Consider the following 25,609-nt stretch of genomic DNA (forward strand, 5'->3'; position numbering starts at 1 on the left):
TGAGCTGCAGGCCCTGCATATTTCTGCTTATATGACCATGAGCAGATCACTATTTCCTCTTCAGAGAAAGATTCTTAAGCATTTGGCTAGGCCATTAAGGTTTGCCTGGTGTATTGTCAAGGTCCACGTGCAATTTCCATTCTTCTGTACTTTAGATATTAATCTGCCCTACTGTTGAACTAGTTGATAATGCTAAATCCTGTTTCTGCCCTATAAACATGAATATGCGCAATGTTTTGACCTGTTTAACGTTGTTGGGTCTCTAAAGTCTTGTTTTGTTGTGCTGGAATCCTGTACCTGTTTATGTTGAACAGCAAAACACTCACAATAGTCAACTTTCATGACTCCCTATGTCTTGTTCAGATTTGATGATAATGGTAGTCTTGTTGCCAGGGCAGCATTGATTCCCAATACCATTTTATAAAGTGTCTGAGCGGAAAAGATATCACGTAGCTTAGACCTGGGTCAGTCTTTAGGTAAATATTCTAGGTTATTCTTGAACTAAAGTACGTGTATTGCCAAAGCGGAAAGTATCTTGAATTATGTTGTTGGTGCCTAAATGTGCATATAAGCAATGCTGCAGTTTAGAATTCCCCCAGCTGTGCATCTGTTCATTTGGGTGCATTCACACAGGCCATTGTATGTTACATTTTCTGGTAGTTAGTTGTGTGATCACAAACATGCAAATAGCGATGTCCTATGTTGTACCTCGGGTTCCATTTCATCAAGGACTTTATATAAATCAAAAGCTCAAACTTGAATGTCTAAAGTTACTGCAAGCATCTTCAAATCTATACTGACATGTTTAAGTAACCAGATGAGATTTTTCAGAGATACTGAGTACCCACTGTCTACTGAGGTGAAGCATATCTAGAAATCATATTTTTTTGAAGTGCCTAGATATGATTGTTAGAGATCTGTCTCTAGGCACCCACGTCTAATAACATTCCCCATATTTTTTTTTCCTTCCAGTGCACTCATTCACTTCTTGGTTAATGTTTGAATATTGAAATTGTAATTAGTTTATTTTGTTCATTGATTGTTCAAAATGACTTTGGAACAGATGGATAAACAACTGAAATACTCCCCCTCATTTTTTTTGCAAGTTTAGAGAATATAAGGAGGGTATATCCTTATCCTTAATGCTGAAAATGGGATTCAGGATCAATGTACTGTGAACAGCCAGTTAGAGAATACATTCATGAAGAAATTAAGTATAACTGACATTACAGCTAAATTACTTAGATTGGGGTTTTCCTATTAAATTATTTGATTGGTGTCTATATTTTATGTAACTTATACTACCAAAGTTACAGTTCACTACGTGCTTTTACTTTTTACCCAGGATACATACAATGCATAACATTTCATCCTCGGGAATTTTAACCACCAGATCACAAATAAGTCATCTGTGTACTGACACTGCTCCCTGCATATGCTGGAGTAGCATCAGATATCCAGAGGAGGGCACTTGTGGCCCTCAAGTCAGTATGTTCAACTAGAGTACTGTAACTATACTGCAAAACTTAGTTTTAGGAAAAAAGAGCCTTTAGAGAGCCTTATCTAAATTGAGGCAAAGTACTATTAAGCAGTCATGGGCTATGCATGGTATCAGCATGGAGATGAGCTTGCAGGTTCCTGCAGTTAATTGGCATATTTGTCATACAAATTGTATCAAAATAGAGAAACAGGTATCTTTCAAGGGTTTTCAGAGCTGTAGCTGTTGGCTGCAAAAGTCCACCATTTCTACTGTGAAGGCCAAAAACATTCCTGTTCAAAATTCAGCCTAGCCTATTAGAGTTGGTAAACATTTAGAAAATAACTTTTCAGTCTCCTACATGTTGTAATAAGATACTGAATCTTTTTGACAAGGTGACTTTGTTTCCCTCGTGTCTGTGAGAATGCAAACAGAAGAATTATGGAATGTCATCTTTTATTTAACATAATTCTATAGCCCTAGACTCAGATAAAAAGCTAGTTTAAATATAGAAGTGAAAACCAAGCTGCTTGAGAAATTGTTTAACTGTTCATTTGTCTGAAAAGTGACTTATTTAGCCTATTAAACCAAAGCAGTCTTCGGATTTAAAAAAAAAATGCAGTGTCTTTTGAGGAAAAATAATTATTTATCAAAGTATATTATGTGAAATAGAAGAAACAAATTAGTTCCTGCCCCAACAGTTTATATATTCTGAAAGGACAAACAAATTTGGTGAAATATTCTATTCTGAGATACCACTAGAACTGGTCTGCTTAAGAGCACAAATACATGATGTATAGTAAATTGGGAAAATATATGCAAATTAAAAAGCCTGAGATGCTAGAAAAGTAAACCTTCATGTTAAGCTTTTTCTTCAAATAATGCACGCATTAGAGCAGAAAGAAAACATTTTCATTATATTCACATTATCAACAATTATATCCCATTGTATCCAATACGTGAAATGCATTCCTCCCAGAAATTGCACCCATATACCTAGATATTTCTCGTTAATATCCATGGGAGTCCCTTAGTTGAAGAGCTCACACCTTTTACATGTGTTCAAAATATTTCTCAAGGCGTTACTGAAGCTTTGCACCTTCCTTACATTGCTTCTCTGAAATCAAGAGGACCCAATCTTATCAAACAAAGCAACTTTGATGTATCATCAAATCCATCACCTGTGCTGAGAGGACCAAATAAATCCTGACAGGTGTTAGTTCAACCTCTTATTCAAAATGGCCAATGATGGGGATTGCATCAACTCCCTTGGAAGCCTATGCCAGTACTTATTTATATCTGTAGAGTTTAAAAGATTTTTGGGAGGGATATCTGCAGATTAAGCCTATTACCATCTTGTCCTGCCTTCACAATCTTCCTCTTCATAGCCTCCACGTTTGTAAATTATCATATTGTTCTGCTCCTCTTCCCCACACAGAGCCTTCTTTTTTTTCCATGACACAGCTTGTCCAGTTTTAAATCTTTTCTTCATAGGTCAGGTTTTCGAAATCTCTTGAAATGTTATTGCTATTCTCTGGACTCGCTCCAGTTTGCTCACATCTTTCCTAAAGTGTGGCATCCCAAACCAGACACTATCCTCTACTTGAGGCCTCACCAGTACCACATAGAGCAGGACAATTACCCTTTCAAATGACACACTTATTAATATACCCCTGAATATTAGCCTTTTTTTTTACATTTGCATCACATAGTTGATGCATTCAATTTGTGATCCAGTACAACCCCAGATAGTTTTCAGCAGAACTACCATCTAGACAGTTATTCCCCACTTCGTGCATTTTATTGTTCTTTCCTAAGTGAAGTACTTTGCACTTGTCACTATTGAATTGTATCTTGTTGATTTCAGACTACTTTTCCAATTTAAGGTTGTTTAAATTCTAATTCTGTCTTCCAGAGTACTTACAACCCCTCCCAGTGTCATCCACAAATTTAAAAAGTGTATGCTTCAACCCCTTGATCAAATAATCAGTGAAAAAATTGACTACTTCTAGACCTAGAACTGATGGCTCTGGGACTTTACTAGATACAGCCCCATCAGTTTGATAGTAAACTATTGATAACTATTCTTCGCATTCAGTCTTCAGCCAGTTTTGCAACCATCATGTAGTAGCTTCATCTAGATCAGATTTCCCTAGATGTTCACAGAAGCAAACATGTGGGAAGATGTGATAAAGTCAAGATATATTAGAAGATGGGATAAAGTCAAGATATGTCATGTTGTCTACTTCTTTCCTATCCACTAGGCCATCATTTCCATGAGTTCTCAAAGATAATTGCTAATTGTTCTAAGATTGCTTCAGCTTATTCCTTAAGTACCATGTGATGAATTTGACCAGGCCCTTCCAACCTGAACACATGTAACTTGTACACCTAAATATTCTTTAACCTGTTCTTTCCTGATTGTGGCTTGCATTCTGTCCCTCCTTGTTAGTATTATTTATGTTGAGTATCTGGTCACCTTTGTCTTTTTAGTGATGATTGGTACAAAACAGGCTTTATAAACACTCTAGTGCTTTTTAAGTCCTCAATTATTACCTCTCTTTTCATGCTAAGTAAAGGACCTACATTTTCTCTTGCCCCTAATGTTTTTCAAGAATCTCTTATTGGCTTTTATGTACAGCATGTATCTTTCCTTTAAAATCAATTCTGCTGATTTTTGGGTTCAGGGTATTTTTGTAAGCAATGTACATAGGGAGATATTGGGATGCTGCTGTCAAAATAATTTTGTAAACTAGTTACTGACATTTGTTTCCTTTTCTAACAGTAAATCTATTGAAGCAATTAATAGACCATTAGGTTGTAATGTTAATACTATCACTTCCTAAAATGTCTGAATGTATTGGAAAATTAAATGAAATAAAGTACAATTTGTAAAGTAAAAATTTACAACCTATGAGATGATTTCAGGACAACCTTACCCTACAGCTTTTTTCATGCATAGGAAAGGAATTCTGAAAATATAAGAACTCACGCATATATTTTTCTGTACTAAAAATGGTACATGCTAACTTTTTAGATGAGTAAAGGAATATTTTTCTTGATGGTGAAAAGATATGTTTATATAGGTTGCACCTCCCTAAATCTGGACTCTCTCTTGTCTGGCAATATCCATGGTCCAATAGGACCATGGATGTTGCTGAATGACAGAGCCCCGGGCAGGAGGGTCAGCAGCTGAGAGCTCCATGAAAGGCAAGGCTGGTGGTGGTGGAGCCAGGTGTTCAGCAGGTCGATGGCAGTAACAGTGCTTGCTAGCAGGGTAGGAGCAGCCCATGAATGCTGCCCCAGCAGTGGGGACAGAGCCATGGCAGCCTGGCAGCACAGCTGGGCTGTGGCAGTCCAGCAAGGGAAACTGGTCTGGGGATGTGGCAAGTCAGCAGACAGATTTGGGCTGTGTGCTGGCTGACAATGGGGCCAAGGCTGTGACCAGTACTGCTGGCAGTGGGGCTAGAGCAGCAGTTATAGCAGTGGGGCCATGTCACCTGCCCGGTAGTGGAGCCAAAAGAGCCAGTGCTGGGGAAGGGTGGCAGGCTGAGGGGGCTGGAGGCAGGGGACCTACCAGAGTCTGACAAATTGCCTCATACAGGACTGCTTGTGCCCCGAGGCTACTGAGCCAGTGAGATCCAACCTGTAGTATACTTTAAAACCAAGGAAAGACCATCATTCAATAAGATTTCTTCAATATAGGTCTGCTGCTCCATCAAATCTTATTCACCCTCTCATTCTCTCTAAAACGTTGTTGTTTAATATTGTATACAGCATAAAATCCCATAATCTATATTGGGCATAATCTGGCGCAATGGCTGAGACAACTCCATCTTGATATTGTTCTGCTATATCACAATGGCAGGTATAGAATTAGATAAAATAATAGGCCAGATTTTCAAAAGTGCAAACACAGAAGGTGAAACCCTTAACCATTAAAGTAAACAGGAGTTTTTCCATTAACTCCAGTGAGACTAATATTTCACCCAAAACTGTATATATATTCTGTGCATGTAATCTGAAATACAGGTATGAACGTGAGTGAATCGGGCTGGACATGCATGTCAAAATGCAAAGTAAATGTGTTGTGTGGTATGCATCTGTGAATATCTAACTGAACATATGTTTGAAAATACTGACAGGAATACAAAAATACCATTGGTAATCCCTTCACTATTTTGGCTATGAAACATCATTCAGAGAAGTAGAACTGAGTGCTAAATTCTGTGGGACAAGTAGAGTATGTCTACACTACGGGATAAGATGTGATTTAAGATATGTTAATTGAATAGCTGAAGTCAAAGCACCTTAACTCGATTTCTGGCACTGTCCGCACTGCAGGAAATTGAAGGGAGAACACCCTCCCTCAGTTGTTGTGGAAGCAGGACTACTGGCACCAACTGGAGTGTCCTCTCAGTTTGAATTAGCATGTCTTCACTAGACCTGCTAATTCAGACCCCGGAAGATCAACAGTGGCAGTTTTGATTGTCTCTGTAGTGTAGACATACCTTTAATGTGATCAATTGCTATTGGATTAGGCCCTTTCCTCACATTAGCTAAAGAATTATGACAACGTTGATTATGAGTTGTTGTTGATGGCTCAAGAAGGGTACAAAGGAAAAGAAAGATCTTATTAACAAGATTTTTTTATTCAAAAAAGATATTAATCTTCTGACATTTAAAAGGCAGACAAAATTTAAAATGTCCTCACAAATTTTTCCACCTGAAAGTACTAACCAAAACACCATTTTTTTTCCTTCAAGATGTCCTTAGAGACACTCATTAGTCAAAGCTATAGAACAGACTTTGTAGGATCAACCTGAGTTTCGCTCTTAGTGATGTGTGTCATGAACAGAGCAGGTACTGATCTCTGAGCTCTGGAGGTTATAAGCTCAGAGCTTATAAGAAATATTTCTTTTACTGGAAAGTTGCTCTCTTCAGCACAGGAACTCTGTTGTTGATCTGAAAGATCATAAACACAAATTAAATGGCATTCAAAGAATACTTACTGAGTCTGTAGCTATGGGAATTTTGCTTTTATTAAAATGAAGACACAAAAATGTTAACATAACTATACAACATATATAATTAAACATCTCTCTCTGACATCTATATTGCAAGATACTCACACACAAAGCCACTGTACAGGTCTATTGCCAGTGGCTATAAAATATAATGTCACTACTTTTGTACAAATGACTTTTTGCTGTGCTTATGCTCTTTATGTCAAGTCCAAGCAATAGAATAAATAAGTAAATTATGTTGTGTTGAATCCCTCTAGAGGGGAAAGAGACAAAGCAGTCTCCATGGGGGGGTGGAGGGGAGAGGGAACCTGAGTCCTTGTTCATGAAGCTTTCAAATGAAGAACAAGCAACTCCATGTAAAAAATATTCTTTTAAAATGAATTTAATTGCTGCTATTACACACGTGTACAAAATGTAGAATAAGTTATGTGAACTAGTTACATAAAATGTAAACATTCTTCAAGTTAATACATGCTGTGCCATCTGGAATGAAACCTGTAATTTACCATCATCTTAGCATAATTTTGTGTTAGAACTTCTGTATTAACATTTTCTTCTTTGAGAGCAGAAGTTGTCTAACTTCTTCCTTGTCTCTGACAAGGAATCTTTTTCCTCTCCACATCCCTCCCCATCAACTCATCCCCACCCTCACTACTTCTGTCTTTTGATCTGCCTTGTCTCATATGTCATCCCCATCTTTTCCTTTTAACTCTGATTCCTGCTCCACAAGCTTGCTTCCTCCAATTCAGACACAAAACTGACCCTGTTTTCCACTGTCATTGAGATATATCTTTATCCTTAGCAACTTTATATCTCTCTTCTTTCTTTCACTTCTAAACTCTTCCAGAGAATGGCCTGTTCTGCCACTTATGAAAGTCTCTCTAATTCTCTTTGAAAGAAGTTTCAAACTGGATTTCACACTACCAAAACAGTTGTCACCAAAATTACCTTTGAATAATAAGTCTAATTGTGGCTTCTTCACCATCTTGTTCCTTGGCCTGTCTTTCATTTTTGGCACCATTGACAACTATACTTTCTCTTTTGCACATCCAAGGTGTCTTTCACTTTGGTTTTCCCTACTCACCTTTGTGTTTGCAATTCCTCTTCTCTCTTCTGTTAACCTGTTAGTTTGAGAAAAAAGGATCCTTCATAGCTGCATAATGCGAATAAGGAATTTTACCAGGAATCCAATATAAACCTTGTGTTTCTTAACTTTGTAACCGTCTTTGTTCTGTTAACTTGCTTGGGCAACAGGATACTTAATATTGTGTGGTTGTCCAGCTTTCTCAATGTGAAATGTAAAGGTTAATAAAATTCCCTTTGTCACACCATTAACCGTTCTGGAAATAAATGCCCATGTTTTATATACACACTACTTGGTTGTCAGGCTAGTATCTATTTGTTACATAAAGCGCACACTTGGCTACGTCAAGTCTCTGGGTTATGAAGGTGACATACTGGCTGATGATTTTGTGTGTTCTGTGACAGCCAACAGTATTCATTTTTATTAGCTCTTTCTAGAGGCAAAACGCATGGATTTCATTTGCCTAGGTGTGAATCAAATGGCATTCCCTTGGCCTTGAATGTGGACTAGGGGTGTGCAGTCAGTGTGTGTGTGTGTGTGTGTGTGTGTGTGCAGTGTGTGAACACACACCCACATTATCTTTTTCTTTCTTTTTAATATTTCTTGCCAAGCATCAAAAATCAAGATAATTATTTCTGGTTGGCATATAAGAGGTGAATAACAAAATCTGGCCCAAGGTTTTGGAGCACAGCAAAGATGGTATTTTACAACACAGAGGGGGAATAACCCTCCTTGTACAAATGACAATATAAAGAATGCTTACCCTACATGATGTCCCCTGTTTTAATTGAGTTTTCTCACTCTGTTAAGCACATCTGCTGATAAGTTTCAGGAATCCTGCAGATATAATACTTTTAAACTAAAGAGTTGTGGGGTATGCTGCCCTGAAACATACACATTATCACTTACAATACATTTAAAAGATGAAAACATAATAGAATAACCAGTTAATAACCATAATTCATAACTCAGAATAAAACAAACACAATATAATTATGCTACTAAATACACCAATTTTAATATTGCATACAAATATTAATTATACTATATTTGATAATAAATGTATATTAAATTATCCATTTTAAGAACAGCCATACTAGATCATACCAAAAGTCCATCTAGCCCAGTATTCTGTCCTTCCACAATGGCCAATGCCAGGTGCCTCAGAGGGAATGAACAGAAACAGGTAATCCTCAATCGGTAATCAATAGGTGATCCTCAACCCTGTCACCCATTCCCAGCTTCTGACAGAGACAATGGGCACTATTCCTACCCATCCTGGCTAATAGCCATTGATGGACCTAACCTCCACCAACCAGATAAATCTCTGGTGTCTGGCAAGGAGTTGTACAGGTTGCCTGTGCGTTATGTAAAGAAAAACGTCCTTTTGTTGGTTTTAAAATCTGCTACCTATTAATTTCATTTGGTTATCCCTACTTGCTGTGTTATGGGAACAGTAAATAACTTTCTTCACACATTGATGATTTTATAGACCTCTCTCCTATCCCCCTTTCTCCTCTTTTGTAAGCTGAAAAAGTCCCAGTCTTATTAATGATGCATCATATGGCAGCTGTTCAATACCGATAGTCATTTTTGTTGCCCTTTTCTGAATTTTTTTCCAATGCCAAGTTATTTTTTCATTTTCACTTTCACTTTTGTTCATTTGTTTGTTTTTTGAGATGAGGCAACCACATCTGCATGCAGCATTCAAGATATGGATATACAATGGATTGGTATAGAGGCATTAAGATATACTCTCTTGTGTGTCTATCCCTTTTTTCAATGATTGCTAACATTGTTTTTGCTTTTTGGACTGCTGCTGAGCGTTGAGTGGATGTTTTCAGAGAACTAGTCACAAAGACTCAAAGATTTTTCTCTTGAGTGATAATAGCTATTTTAGACCCCATCATTCTGTATGGATAGTCAGGTTACATTTTTCAATATGCATTACTTTTTTATTTATCAACATGAAAATTTATCTGCCATTTTGTTGCCCAGTCACCCAGTTTTGTGGGATCCTTTTGAAAATCTTCAGTCTGCTTTGAACTTGGACATCTGCAAATTTTGCCACCTCGGTGTTCACCCCTTTCCCCAGATCATTCATGATTATGTTGAATAGGATTCGTCCCAATGCAGCAGACCTCTGTGGGACACCACCAGTTACCTCTCACCATTCTGAAACCTGGCCATTTATTTCTACCCTTTGTTTCCTGTCTTTTAACCAATTATCACTTCATGTGAGGGTCTTCCTTCTTATCCCATGACAGCTTACATATAATGAAGTATAATATAATAACCAATTCACAAAAATATACCAATTCTTATAAAAAGAAATACATTTAAAACTAGACTTCTAATTTATCTGAATGCAGTTTTTTATATATAATGCACTGATAATAGAATGTATTCCATCTTCTATAGAAGAAGCTTCCAAACAAAAAATTTCAATTCAGTACACCACAATAAAAACGCAAAAAAAAAAATTTCACAGTGGTTCTTAATGGCTAATAACTTGAACTATATTATTGGAAAATTATAGTGGGAATGTGAAGACAATATTATAAAGTAGTTAACATTGTTTATTAATCCTGTTTGGGCATACGTTTTGTGTGTGTGTGTGTGTGTGTGTGTGTGTGTGTGTGTGCATTGACATCACTATGAGGATCCTTGATAGCCAACATTTTTCAATCTTCAAAATAAAAACAAGTTCTTCATTTCCATAGTATTGGCAGCTTCCACTGAAATCAACATTGATGTAGCTATTAAAGTATGTCTGAGAATGGGGGGGAAAGAGGTCTCTCATGAATATGCAACAATGTCTCATGAATGACTTTGACAGCATGTTATCCTGGTTGATGTGACTGGGCAATTTGCAGATAGTCTTAACAAAGATTATATTTATATTCCATAGTTACAATAGTTAATATTTGGGATATATGTTGACACTGAAAAGCTGCTTAACGTTCTTAATGGAGAAGAGTGCATTGGTTGAAGAAAGCTTGGTTACTTGATATTATTCTTGTTCCCATGTTATTAATATTGTTGTTAGTTGCAAGCCTACTGTGAATATAGCTATCTTGTCAGAATAAGAAGGATTTCCTTTAGTTAAGCTTTTAGTCTGATTTCACATTTCTCTCCCCCCCCCCCCCCCCCCCCCGGCACATACCATTTTCAAAAGGTGTTTGGTTTTTTGGTTTGTTTGTTTTTTTGTTTTTAAGAAAATTCAAAACAAAAAAACGTAATGACGTTGAACCAAATTGTTCAGACTGTGGGAGTCAATCAACTTTTCTGCAGTTTGATATTTATATAATTTTTTATTCAGTCATGAATTTGTCACGCTATGCTAGACCAAAAATTACCTTTGTTAATTATATTGTGTGCATTGACATTGACAATATTGCTTATCAACACTCGCCACTTCGTGCTTCAAGAGCACTTCAAATATCACTATTAAACATATTCTGTGGAATGTTTATTAACAAGAGTGGTATGCATATAAGTATGACACTAATAGTTGGGCTTATTCTTCAGCTGATCAGGAATTATTACAAATATAGAATCATAGAATACTAGGACTGGAAGGTGACCACAAGAGGTCATCGAGTCCAGTCTCCTGCCCTCATGGCAGGACCAAGTACTGTCTAGACCATCCCTGATATACATTTATCTAACCTACTCTTAAATATCTCCAGAGATGGAGACTGCACAACCTCCCTGGGCAATTTATTCCAGTGTTTAATCACTCTGACAGCTAGGAACTTAAAAATTGGTGCACCAAAGTAAAGGAGCTAAAGAAGAATGGGATGATAAATTTGGCAGAATGTAGTTAAATTTTAGTCACAATAACAAGACAAATATCTCAACCTTTGTGCATCTTGTATGCACCTGAAACAATTCTCCCCTGCCTTTGTTGTCCTTCCCCGTTTGCACAGAACAAAAGTTGTACTGGGTTGGTAAAGCATTTTTAGAGCCTTTCAGAATGGACAGTAGTAGTTAAATACATATTTAGAACAATGAAAAAGTAGTGCCTTGCCAATTATTGAAAACAAGTCAAATACAAATTTTATTCCTTTCTACCATGCACCAGCTCCAAATGCAATTAACACTCTAGCACATCTGTTAATCCTTCACACACTGTTAATTCTCCTTGAAGGAAAGGTGAAACAAATCAGTTGTGCCCCACACCCTCTGAAAGCCAGCAAATCCAGGATATTTCAGTCCAGAGACCAGAGTATTCCAAAGTCACAGGTCCTTATAGAAAGCATTCCCACACCCCACCAAACAATGGAATTGTTAAATACCACAGATAGTCAAGAGCTCTTTTCAAAGTCAAAATCTGAAATGCAGGTGCACAGAGTCTTTTAACACACTGTCATGGCTTTTATACCATCCCAGAAGAAAATATGAAACTTGTTAAATGCCTTCCAAACAATGAGAGATCTTCCATCCAAAACTCCCATAAAAAGTGCCCCTAAAATACTCTTGTATATCCATGACACAATTGTACTGTAGGAAGTGGGAAGGAAGTCAAAGTCAGACTTTAATTAAAAAGTGTCAGCAAATTAATAGTTAGGACTTCACTCTTGCATAGCTAGCATAGGATGTGAAGTCTTCAAAAGTCAGAAGTTGACCAGTACAGTCTATAGAAACAGGATCAAAGAAGCATGAAAAATAAACAGTGGATGGTAGCTCTCCCAGTCTCTTCCAGCCCGACAAATGTCAAAAAGAATTTCAAACCATTTACCATCTTTCAACATGTGTGGATCCCCACTAAGCTAGGGAGAGAGGTAGATCCATAGGCGAGCAGTGATAGGGTCCAGAGTGACATAGACAAATTAGAGTATTGGGCCAAAAGAAATCTGATCAGGTTCAGCAAGGAAAAGTGTGGAGTCTTGCACTTGGGATGGAAGAACCCAAACCATTGTTACAGGCTGAGAACTGACTGGCTAAGTAGCAATTTAGCAAAAAGGACATGAAGATTCCAGTGGATGGGAATCTGGATGAGAGTCGTCAATGTGCCCTTGTAGCCAAGAAAGCTAACGGTATATTAGGGTGCAGTTGGAGGAGCATTTCCAGCTGATCAAGAAACATTATTATTCCCCTTTATTCCTCACTGGTGAGGCCACATCTCAAGTATTGTCAATTTTTTTTCTGCTCTCCCCCCCCCCCCCCCCCCCCCCGAAATACAAAAAGGATGTGGACACACTGGAGAGGGTCCAGTGGAGGGCAACCAAAATGATTAGGGGGTTTGAGCACATGATCTATGAGGAGAGGCTGAACAATTTGGGCTTCTTTAGTCTGCAGAAGAAAACAATGAGAGGAGATTTGATAGCAGCCTTCAACTTCCTGAAGGCAGGTTCCAAAGATGATGGAGAGAGGCTGTTCTCAGTAGTGACAGATGGCAGAACAAGGAGCAATGGTCTCAAGTTACAGTAGAGGATATCTAGGTTGGATATTAGGAAAAACTATTTTATTAGGAGGGTGGTGAAGCACTGGAATGGGTTACCTAGGGAGGTGGTGAAATCTCCATCCCTAGAGGTTTTTAAGTACTGGCTTGACCAATCCCTGGCTAGGATGATTTAGCTGGGATTGGTCCTGCTTTGGGCAGGGGGCTGGACTTGACCTCCTGATGGCTCTTCCAGCCCTAGGATTCTATGAATGTTGTGTTGGGCCATAAACCAAGCCCTGTCATGGATAACATTTTATGGTAATAGAGATGTAGCCGTGTTAGTCTAGTCTAGCTGAAACAACAAACAGGAGTATGTAGCACTTTAAAGACTAACAAGGTGGTTTATTAGATGATGAGCTTTCGTGGGCCAGACCCACTTCCTCAGATCAAATTGTGGAAGAAAATAAGCATGACCATATATATCAAAGGGATACAATCAAAAAAAGTGAACACATATAAAAAGGACAAATCTTTTATCATAATTCTTATTAATTAAGCTAATTCAGCAATTCTGGAATTATCAAGATACCACTGTTAGTCCAGTCTCATACATTAGTGTGGCACAAAGGGTGTTCTGGTTTCATTGGTCAATCAGTGTACAATAGTCTTCTGGCAAATGGTACATATATGCTTCTGCTTTTTATTTCTTTTGGCTTTCCACAATACAAATCATTACTGACTTAGATGATAATGCCATATACTATGACAAATATAAATTTAGCTGCCTTTGATTAACACTGTTACTTGTCTCATTGTAAAATTAAGTGATGGGCAATTCTGTGTGCCTTGAAGGATTTAAGAGGCGTAGGGTCAATTTCTGCTATCCTTTCTGTTCAATATGTGTGTAAGTCCCATAGGAAATGAGGGAATGGCCTGAAGTGTAGAGTGGCATATGGGACCTTTACTTTGGCATTTCCTGGATTTCGAGTGCTTAATTAGGTGATCTTCATGTTCTATTTATAGTAACTTCTCTCATGGATTTTGCGGATGTGGGTAAGGAAGGGAACAAAAACACTCCCTCTAGGATCACACAGATTTGCACCACTGACTTTACAAATGTAAATCTCATAACTTGAAAGTCTTTGACGAGACTCCTTTGGACCATTCGCTTCCAAATTCCTTTGGAGTGCTTCAGCATGGAGCTCTTCTCTCACTTAAGTGCTCCTTGAGGGAAAGGCCCCAGTTTTCTGCGCCTTAGCAATCTCTCAAAGAGCCCTTACATTGTTCATCTTCTACAAATGAGGAAGTTAAGACTAGTGTAAACAAGAGTCATTCAGATACTGAAATTTCAGTAACATTTTTCCAAAAAACAATCCAAGAATGTCTGTTTCTAAGAATGCTGGAGTTGATCTTACTCTCATTGTCTTATGATAACTTGTCAAATTACAAGTTGGATGTTTCGGTAGCTTTTGTAATCTGCATAAATAAGTGCCAATCATTACAAAATATCCTCCTCTCCCCCTCCATCCTTGCAGTATACTTTAATTGAAAATTATCAGGCCCATTAATAAATCACTTTTTATTTATTATAGTCTATCTGTTCTGAGTAAATTTGACATTATTTGAAATAATCCATACAACTACATCAAAACCAACTGATGCTTTCAGAAATCTCCTGGAAACCTCCATCCCTTATTCAACCCGATCAGAGCGATCTCGCCACCAAATCTCCATCTTTCTCATAAACAATCATATTGAGCAGGCCCAAGCCTCTTCAGCCACTCTAGCCAAATGTGCAGCATACTCACAAGCAAATCTTTTCATGTGCAGATTTTCTATATCAAAATACCATGGTTATGGAACAATCAATAACTCTTATTTCCCCCCCCCCCCCCGAACATTGTGTAGTATACATACAGAAGCCCATAACAAAGTATGCTAGGCTGGTGATCTTGTGTTACGAGGTATAATCAGGTAGTTCATTGGTTTGTAGGAAAAGCTAAAGTTTTAATAAACCAAAAACATAATAAATTGTTTTAAACAGTTCCACACTTTAAGCTAGGAAAGAACCAATCAATAAATCTATTTAAAATGCAGAAGGTAAAGCACCCACAAGCCCAAAGTTATTTGAAAGTATGACGTTTAAAATTATGCGCACATAGGCATGTTTTATGAAAGCTACCTTTCAGTACATCAGCTTATTCCTTGATGTATGAACTTCTTGCAGTATAATTTTTAAATGTAATAATCACACCGATAAGTGTGGGAACTTCAATCTGAAATCTAGATATTTTCTTCACCGTGTGTGTGTGTGTGTGTGTGTGTGTGTGTGTGTGTGTGTGTGTGTGTGTGGCACTAAATAGAAAAGAGAATAGAGTTGCTGAGAATGTATTAAGGCTATTAGAAATGGAACAGGAAGATGTGAATTCATGTAAAGGACAAGTGATTAAACTAAAATGAAGGGTGGGAGAAGGGTTTTCTGATAAGGATAGAATGGAAGGTATCTGACAGGGACACAAAAGGAGACCTATTACTGTACTAACGACAGAGCTAGTTGAGAATGAAACTGAGCTGGAATCATAAGCTAAAAATATACTGACCTAGTTTCTTTCATGCATGTAAATATTCTAACAGAAATTAAAGCAAGGCTTTCTGTGTGCCAATTGTAACAAAATTATACTACTTTTGGAAACCTTTGTCATCTAAGACCTGTTTTGTCTAGCTGCTTAAAATGATTGCTGCTGTTTTCCCAGATGGTGCTGTATTTTTGGAGTAACATATGATTTACTATGTTTTTTAAAAGGCTGAGTACTAAAGGCTGAATGAGAAAATGCATGTCAGAAAAAGGTATCAGATCATAATTTATTTCAGTGTAATTTTCCAATAGGCTGCCCTCTAGTTAAACAGAAGTGAATTGAGTGAAAATGTCTGATTTGTAATTTAGAAAACCTGTGTCAAGCAAGATCTCTGATTTTTCTCCACAAAATGTACTTCATTTGGAGTCAAGCCACACAGTTTTCCAAAGCCAGTAGTACAGTACAGTAATAGTATTTATTAATACTAGTACTAAAGACATATCTAACTTCTTGGGGGAAAACTGCAAACCTGTCACATGGGACTCATGTGCTGACATGTTATGGAAAATCTTCTTTTGAGTAGGATCTTTCCAAACCTGTTATGCTCATGTTCAGTTGTGCTATATGCTGAGCTCATAGTACTTTCTGTAGCTTAAGTGTGAGACTGGCAGACCAGATGCCTGCTGAGTAGGCCTTGCTGGACACTGACAAATACATAGCTTAAAACTAGACTGGCTTACCTATGGGTTGTTATAGCTAAAATAGCTATTCTATTTATAAGAATGTTTTACTGCTTGGACTTCAGAATGCTACATGGATTAATCTCATTTATAATATCTGTACCCCATGTTGTATTGTGTTTTTTGCATTGTAAGTCTCTGTATTTTTATAGTTCACCAAACAGGAAAGGAACTTTAATTAATGTAGATATGTTAGGTCCTGCCCACCTAGAAGTCCCACTGAAACCAAATGAAATATTTTGAAATATCAAAGAACAAAGATTTTGCTGATTGCTCTCCCAACACGCATGAAGATGAAATAGTTATAAGCATTCATCTCATTAGCTTGAGCTCTGAGAGAAAGGGAATAAAACTCCTTGTGAAGAAAAAAAAAATTTCCTGTGCTATTCGAACTCTGATGGGTGAACATTTCTAAGCAAGAGTGCTCCATGGGTTGGCTGGGTTAGCCCAAAAGGGCATAGACAGCTTGCTTATTACAGCAACATTCATTATCCTTTTGGAACAGAAGATTGCAACTCATTTGTATGTGTAAGTTTTTCTTCTCTAACTTTGTGCAAAAATCTTATTTATAGTTAATAAACATTTAGTTGTAAAGTTGGCTACAAGCATTGTCTTTGAGAGAGCTAGCCTGCAACTGATCCAGGGGGTTAATGACTGGTTCTTCAGGACTGGAAATAATCTGAATATTATTGTGACATCTTGTAGGGGCCATCTATCACAAAGGCAAGTTTGCCTTGATGGCAAGAGAGACTGGAGTGCCCAAGGAAATGGTTTCTGGCTCTGTTGAGGCTGTAATAGAACTTCTGGAGTTCACACTTGATAGTTGATTTGATAAAATCTAAGTATAGCACTCACCTCTGATTTGGGGGTAGCGCTTCACTAAGTGGGTGTTCTCACTCGTGAGCCACAAAGGGTACCATTCTGGGAGGGAAAAGTGAGGCTACAGTAGCACATACCAGGATGCTGCTTTCTCTTCCTCTTTTCCCCTTGCTCCCTGACAATGAAGGAAAAGTACACAACTTTATGCAATCATCTCACACCGGGGCTGGTTAGGATAGGGAGCCTAGGAGTAAGTGATGCAAGCTGTGCACTTCTCCCTCCCTCCCTGATACCCTTTTATAAGATTTTGTTTGCAGTTGCTTATAACTGTTCCAAATATCAGCCCTTCAGGCTCAAATTTTCCAAGCCAGGTATCTGCCTTAGGCTGCCTTTTTGGGTGAGTGGACAGAAGAGGGGGGTATAAAGTTTCAACAAAAATGATTAAGTCTTTTATAGAATGAGATTAGGGGAAAAACATTGTCTTGCGTCTTCCATCTGACCGCAAATGGAAAGGTTGGTTTGTTTTGGTTTTTTTTGTTTCGTTTTTAGGGTGCAAAAGTTAATCTCCTATGTGTGGGTAGGAGAATAGGCATTCTAAGCCTTCCAGAGATGAAGAAGATGCCCTACTCAACCTCTGCTTGAGGCAGGAAAGATGACATTGTGAGGTTCTATTTTTTGGGGGGGAGGCAAGGGAGGGGGGTCTAGGCTTCAAAGTTCTGAGCCCCAGAATGTTAGATCACTGTGATGGCTTTTGCTGGCTGGAGAAGGGAGACTGTCTTTGTGTTGTGAAAATAGAAAGGAGAGTGGAGTTTCTCTGCCAGTTCGGTGATTTTCTTTGTTGGAGGGAGGTCATATATCTTTTAAGATGTAGCACTTGTGATGCCATGAGTTCTGTGTTGTCTCTGTCCTTTCTTTTGTGCTGCTGCTGGTAGAAGGAGAAAGATGAAACTAAAGAGCCTTTTCAGCTCTCATCAGGCTTCAGTAACTGTTTTCCCCAGCTTCTTTCACTGGTGTTGTGTGTGGTGTTTATATAGTTTCTGCTAAGGGAGAGAAATGTAACCATTGTACAGAGCTTGTACCTCACATAGGGAGACAGAGCATTTTAAAGCAATTCTACTCACTCCTTAAAGGGAACTATCTTTTAGGTAAGGGTTAAAAACCTAAAAAACATGTTTGATTTAAAAAAAATACCCTGACCAAAATACATACATTCATTTTCCAAGTTTTCAAAGATTAATTGGTGTTCTAAGTGTACTCTATTTGATACAGCAAAGACTTATAAATATTTCTGCGCATGTTTATCTATTGCATCTCAGCAATTTGTGCTTATTTGTATGCAGGGTGATGAGTGCATTATTGTGACAGTTTCCTCTAGAATTTTTATATAGCTTATTAGTTTTACATAAGTGCCTTTTTCTCAGAACTGTCAATTTGGAAGAACCCTTTGACACATATCAGTAATGTACAGATTAAACTCCAGGTCTGGTGGGGTGGCAAAACTGGCAACTCTCACCCCACACAAATAAAAGCAAAGCAACAAGCAGCTACTGCTTCTTAAAGCAACAGTACAATAAATATGCACATAAACACACTGCATCTTCTGACTTTTTTCACAATATCTAATGAAGTAACATGTTATATTTTCACCTATTATTGCATTGGTATAACATTAAAATATTTTAGCCTGTGGGTAGAAAGGGGAACTGAAATTGGAATTACATAATGAAAATGTCAGTGGATTTGGGGGTAAGAGTACTTAGTTGAGTACCACCTAGGTAGACTGCTACCCTGATTAATATGGGGCTAATATTTAAACAGTGCATTTTGCTATATGAAGATGACTCAATTTTCACATCAGGCAAAACCTTAGCATTTCCTCAAGTTAACAAAACAGATAGCACAGCTGCAATTTTTATGTTGGAATCCCTTTAACTGAGAGATTACATAATTTTGCCCGCTGTGGATTCACACCATGTGTTACTGAAGGAAGGCTCTTTGGATTCTAAATGAAGCTGTTTTGTGTGTCTTGCATACATTTATGAGCAGATACAGTAAGTTAGAGTCCCAAATACAGACCATTTTCACTACAGTTTTGAAAGTGAATTTTAGCAGGTCCAGTCATATCCACTAAGGGTCTTGCTCTACTGGGAATTCTTTGTCAATTACTTTGAAATAATTGAACCAATTCAGCCATGGGCCTTTTCTACAGTACCACTTATGTTGACAACTTATATCACTCAAAAAAACACATGCCCCTCAGTGACATGTTTCACTGGCTATAAGTTGTAGTGTGCATTTGAAGGTGGTTTTCTTGTGTCTATGGGAGAGCACTCTCTCTGCCATTTTTCAGGGTGCTGCTGTAAGTTCTCTAGTGTAGACACGTTAAGGGTATAACCAGAGAAGCCAAACACTATTGGTTCCAATACTGTTCAGATATGCAGAAAATACCATTGTGAGCCTTTCCTGTATCCCCTATGCTAACCAGTGACCTGAATATATAAGGACAGTGGTGGGAATCCACTACTTCCTTTGAAGTTATTTTATCACAATAAGGTCATTCATCAGATTGTAGGCTACTTCAGAGATGTTCTCCCAGGAGTAACTGGATCAAAGAAGGTAAGGGAAGGTGTGGAGTACTCCGAGCTGCAGGACCCCTCTTACATACCAACTGATGGAAATGGTCAGCCATATTGAGGGGAAAGCTACTTGCTCCTAAACTTAAATATAGCAGATAGTTCTTTCCTTCAACACAAAAGGGTAGCTGCATGAGATACCATGAAGATTATGTCTGTTGTGGGATTGTGGCTCCTCATTTTTCCCCAAAGCAGAGCTGTGGCTAAGTGCCATTACAGGCAGTCCCCGGGTTACATGGATCCAACTTAAATCGGATCCCTACTTACAAACTGGGTGAGGCAACCCCGCACTAGCTGCTTCCCCCCAGCAGACCAAGGAGACGCGAACCTAGCGCCCCCGCCCCCCTCCCCCAGCAGACCAGGGAGATGCAGAGCAGCTTTTCTTAGCAGACACCTCAGCTTGAGAATGAAGGACTGAGGGAAGTGAGGTGTGGGAGAATAAAACTGAGCTCTGGAGAAATGTTTGGCTAGAGTTTCCCCTACAATATGTACCAGTTCCGACTTATATACAAATTCAACTTAAGAACAAACCTACAGTCCCTATCTTGTATGTAACCCGGGGACTGCCTGTATTTATCCCTCAATGAAATTGAAATAAAAGGAGCTAAGAATATACATAAGACACACATCCACAGGAAGAATGATTGATGCATGAAAGGTTTGCTTCACTTTGCAAAGTTCTGACCATTTAGCAGTATGGGCGACACTTGAAAATAGTTGACAAAGTATGTAGTGACTTAAAGGACTATATAATGCAAGTAAGCAACAATATTGTGCATGTATACCATTAATTTTTATTATTTAATCACTACTGCTGCTGGATATTTCTCAGTTCATTATGCTATTTGTGGCTTGATGTTGCACAAGATCTTGGAAAACAAAATGTAATTATTGGTCCTTATCCTTATAAATCGAGTGTAAACTACTTTGAGAGCAGCAAGTCAGAGAGAAATCCATCCATACTAAATCTATATATGACTTTCTGTTGGTAGTGGTAATGTGAAAAAATACAGCTTTCTTACCAAGAGAGTAATACAGTATTAATATCTGATACCATCATATACCAATTGCTTTCTACCAAGTGAATACCATCTTTATTGGTATATGATTTGCCCATAAGAATCTTTGTATAGATAGCAACATGTCAATTCCTGAATAATTCAGACAATAGTGCGAACACAAACTGGAGGCATACATGCTCTTGGAATAATAATGATGCAGCAGGAAACAAGCAACGCTAAATGCAGATCTACATTTGATAGGTACTGTCGTATTGTGTAAAGGGAAACTAAAAAGACAATTCCCAAATTTAAACTAGGACTAAAACAGGAAAGACTCACCTGAGGGAAGGGAGTTACATTTTGGGAAGACACATTGTCTGAGAGAGTCCACTATTGCTAGCTCTCACAAAGGAAACTTACGGGTGACATTTCTAAATGACTTGATATATATTAAGGTTACAGAATAGGCTCAGACATTCCACTCTAATTATTACTTATTTTCATAGTTTTTTTTTCTATGGGATAAATCATAGTCTGAATGAAGTCAGTAACAAGAACCCTATTGGTTTGACTAAGATCAGCCCTTTGTTCCACTGTGTGTTTTCTTTTTCTTTTATAAACTACTGGATACAAACTCAGGTTTGTGTTTGTGTTTTTTTAAAAAAGTTACTGTGTCCAATTTTTACCTGCAGCTTTAAGTTATTGTAACCATGACTTCTTGCTGGAGACAGGTGGAATTGGGATGAGTGGCTTGGTCATCATGGGGAAAAGAAAGGAGATAATAAATCTGTACTCACAAGAAACTTCATGGAGAACATTTAGGGTACTCAGATGACACACATGAATCAAAATGACTGTAGAGGAACAGATACCATCACAACTGCAGAAGGAAGACTTTGGCAAAGAAGGCAATTACTTCTCAAAGATAAAAGCATCATATGTCTGTGCCTTGCCAAAGCCTATCAGGGTCTCAAGTTGCTAAAGGACTCCCGTCAGGTTACAGCTGTTCATGTTTGAAATGCTTGAGGGAGGAGAAGGCAGTGATCTTAAATCCATTTCTATGACAAATGGATAATGTATAGAAGGGATTGCAGTTGATGTAGAGAATCATCCTTTTGATCATGCATAAGCAAGTCTACTTTCATTTATCAGGCAAGTGTGTTTCAAAAGCAATTGAGTTTATCCTATATTGATTAGGATGTGATGAATCTTTCTGGAAGACTCTTTACAGCACTGATTACCTATCTAGTATAAACAGGTGTAAATAATTACCCCACGTATTCTCACTCCGAGTTCTACCAATTTACTTCATTTTCTAAAAGACTCCTGCTACCTTTGGGCCAAACGGGCAAATTTTGTTACTACAAACTTGTTTTCACATTGCAACGTACTCTTTAACTCAACTGAGGTCTCCAGAAATTAAACCCACATTAGTCCTTTGTGCCAACTACCCCATAGACAACTTTATATATAAAGAATTACCCAATTTAGCCATATGTTTAAAAAAATAAATTCAGAATTCCTGACAAATGTATAGTGCTTTTCTTGGTTGTGGGGAAATCGTGAACTCATCATAAATCACTCTTAAGAGTTAAAGGGGCTGAGTTGTTGAAAATATTCAGGTCTTCCAAATTATGAAGCTGGAGAAGTCAGGGAGGATTAATGGTCTCATGAAGCTGACAATGTAGTTTACTGTTAACGAATTCATTGTGTGACACATCAGGAAGCACTGATAGCAGAAAGGCTGAAACCCATCATTAATGATATATTAGAATCAATTTTGAAAATTTTATAAATCATTAATTTGAGTGCGACAGCCCAAGTGAGCAGGAATGTGGGTGAAGAAGTTACCTGATTATTTTTCATGGTCTGGATCTTGAGAACTATTTCAGTAAATTAGAAGCAGAGGGGTTGGTTCATTCCACTATCTACCACTTGTGGGAAAGGCATTGCTAGGTGCCCTGTTTTTTAGTGGAACTGTTCTATTTGTTGGTGTGTAGGGGTGCTGTATTTGATTAGTTCAGTGTACTGAATTATGATTTCGTAATTAAGCAGGATAGTAAGTGTCTACTTGAAAAGACTTGACCTTGGTAGGAATCAGCTTGGTTTAGGAAGGACTGTAGATTTCAACCTCCTTGGTGGTGGTGGTGATGCTCATACAGACTTCTACTTTACTGAGATGAAGAGATGACCATTAAATAAAATGTTATTTTAATTACCTTGTCTAAAGAAGTTGGTTGTGCCCATGAAGTCTTACATTATCCTATATACTACTACAAGGAAGAGCTTGAAATTTAGAGCTATGGCTAGGTACATTTTAATAACAACTCACTTGCACTGAAGAGGCAGGGAAAAAGAAAACACTTGGATTTTCCAGATGATGAGAATCTTGGGCTGAATTATGTTCTACTCACAGAACTTTGAGTAAGAATTTTGGCGAACCATGAGAATACCACCTCTCTCTCTTTACCAAGAATTCATAAAGACAGGGATATCAGAATAACTTTCATGGTGGGACTACTGAGAGCTATTGAATCAAATGGTTAACCACAAATACGATGAAAACCACTTCAAGGAGTACCCTGAGCACCCTTAATTGAGACGCTCATGCATGATTATTGGCCCTTTCCTGCTTGCAAACAGCATTAATATGAAGTAGTGCTTGCTTTTAATAGGCTCAACTGTGAACATTCCAGTGCAGCAATGCTGGGGAGTAAGTGGATGCAAAGAAGCTTCTTACTCCTCTAGATAGGCTGCACACTCATTGTGGGGACCTGTGCTGGGCTGAGAGCAGCCACTGCTGGAGGTGAGTGGGTGGAGTCTAATTGACCAGCCAGGGCATCAGAGCGAACACAGAGGGGGAAATAATCTGAGGAAAAGAACTGGCACCATGATATTCTCCTCAAACTCCCACCTGAAAATGGGGAATAAGGTTGTGTGGTTTTGAGTGTCACTATGTTTTTCCCAGGGTAGCACAACTGGGTGCTGCCTCTTACTAGATCACAATCCAGCTCACTGAATATACTTAGATATAAAGATTACTTATTTCAAGGGAGTTGCAACACAGTGTAAGGCAACGAGCCTTAGAAAATGGAAGACTTAGAGACCTTCAAGCTCTCACTTTATGGTGGATGAATAAAAAGTGATGTGACTTTTTTTACCATACGTTTTGAGAGAGCACCAAGATCAGTAGACACATTTCCATTAATTCTTCTAATATTCTTTCATTGTTCTCAGCATTGCTCTAAGCAATGAGAATCTTTGAAAATGAATATAAACTGACAAGAGTGAGACTGAGGTTAAAGTCAACTGTAGTTGAAGTTCACATCAGATGGCAGTCAGCAATATCCAAAAATTGGCATTTTAAAAACACATTCATTAACTTACTAAATCACTGAACTCTGCTGCCTTTGGTAACAATCAGATCATCCTGAACCACAGGAAGTAATATTATCATTTGTTCATGCTGAGAGAAATGCAAAATAAATAAGATATTTTTTGTCTTAGTGATATTAGGTTAATATTTCAAAGTTACTATAGGTAAAGGCAGTTGCTTTCGCTGTGTGTGTGTGTGTGTGTGTGTGTGTGTGTGTGTGTGTGTGTGTGTGTGTGAGCAAATGTTCTGAATTATTTACTGAATATATATGTATAAATGAAAGCTGATTTCACTTTTCAGAAGTTGTAATTTATGATCCTGTGGACTTGGGACATGTATTTGTCCATGATTTACTGGATGGGTAGCAATGATGTCACCTAGCCTGTGTTTGTCTGGAAATGGATGACAGGAGAGGGATCACGTGATAACTACCTGTTGTGTTCCCTCCTTTTCGGGCATCTGGTGTTTGCCATCATAAGCAGACAGGATACTGGGATAGATGGAACTTTGATCTGACCTAGTATGGACATTCTTATGTTATGTAAACAAGGATTTGCTTTAACTTGCTCCTTCATATTTGAGATTAATGTATTGAAACCTACTGACCAAGGAAGGAAATAAATTGTGTAAGAACCATTAGTTTAGTCCCAGGATAATATGTTCTTCATCAGATAAGAAAATAATTACTGATTGACTCTAAGGTATGTTAGTTAATTCCATAGTTTAGATACTCTGGCCACAACTTCCTGAACATACTAAGAATTGAGGTTCTAGCTTAATTAAAATATATTTTTAATTTCTAACATCAAAGTATAGCATAACAAAAAGAAAACAGCCACTTGGAGTAGCAATTCTAACTCAATTCTTAATTAAGTAAAACTTGTATACATCTATCACTTGTCCAATACTCAAAATACATCAAAATCATAGTTCAACTCAAAATAGGCCTCATATTTTGTATTGTAACATGAATCTGAAAAACCTAAAAAATTATCATGTTCACACTTTAAGTGGGAGAATAAATCATTGTTTGGTCACTTATAAGACCAGAGGCTCATGGACTTTTAAGAAATTAACTGACACGTCATTGAACTTTGTACTTTCATTGAAATAATGGCCATGTCTCCATCAGAACAATCTCACCAAAGCCTTGGGAAATGTATAATAAATACATGCTTTTAGTGTTATATGACAGCCAGCAATTTGCAAGCAGTTTCTAAATGACATTCTGCATATTAAAGCTCTATTCTGTCATTTAGTCTTCCCGTTTGCTGCTTATTACACCAGAGCAGCTCCAAGCAGATATGGGCAATTTTTTTTTAATATGTTGTCCTTTTTATACAGAGCAATTATAATAGATGATATTGCAAACTTTTATTTTTTGATTGAGCTGTTTGTTGCAATAGAACACTCCTTCTGTAAGATGTGAACGTTTATTCCACAAGTATGTACTACTTTATTTTGTAATGCAAGACAACAAGTAATTC

General features: G+C 37.8%; 1 protein-coding gene across 1 annotated transcript in view; it reads left to right on the plus strand.

Annotated features, from left to right (window-relative positions):
* Window positions 1–25,609, plus strand: part of SGCZ (sarcoglycan zeta) — a 795,948-nt gene that overhangs the window by 46,397 nt on the left and 723,942 nt on the right. The window lies entirely within an intron of this gene.

This window comes from Pelodiscus sinensis, chromosome 5 (genome assembly GCF_049634645.1).
Source record: "Pelodiscus sinensis isolate JC-2024 chromosome 5, ASM4963464v1, whole genome shotgun sequence".
NCBI classification, from domain to species: Eukaryota; Metazoa; Chordata; order Testudines; family Trionychidae; genus Pelodiscus; species Pelodiscus sinensis.